This window comes from Myotis davidii, unplaced genomic scaffold (assembly GCF_000327345.1).
Source record: "Myotis davidii unplaced genomic scaffold, ASM32734v1 scaffold845, whole genome shotgun sequence".
In the NCBI taxonomy this organism is placed as follows: domain Eukaryota; kingdom Metazoa; phylum Chordata; class Mammalia; order Chiroptera; family Vespertilionidae; genus Myotis; species Myotis davidii.
Genome location: NW_006296223.1, coordinates 1,106,759 through 1,107,066, shown reverse-complemented (window position 1 = coordinate 1,107,066; position 308 = coordinate 1,106,759).

Genomic DNA, 308 nt, shown 5'->3' with positions numbered 1-308 from the left:
CCAATGCTCTGCTGCTTCTAAGAAGATGCTTTTCATACTCAACGCCCCATGTGGTGGTTCCCCCGGAAGGTGGGTCTGGATCCCAGGACACCGGCTCCTGGGCACCTGGGCGCCGGGGGCTCCGTCGGTTGGAGCGTCGTCCTGTTCACCAGCACGTCTGTGGCTTCCGTTTCTGGTCGGGGAACATCCCGAGATGGCGGGTTCGATCCCCGGTCGGGCGTGTAGCTGGCCGTTTCTCGCTCCCTCCCTTTCTAAAAATCTATGAAAACATATCCTTGGGTGAGATTTTTTTTAAAGAACCGCCCGAC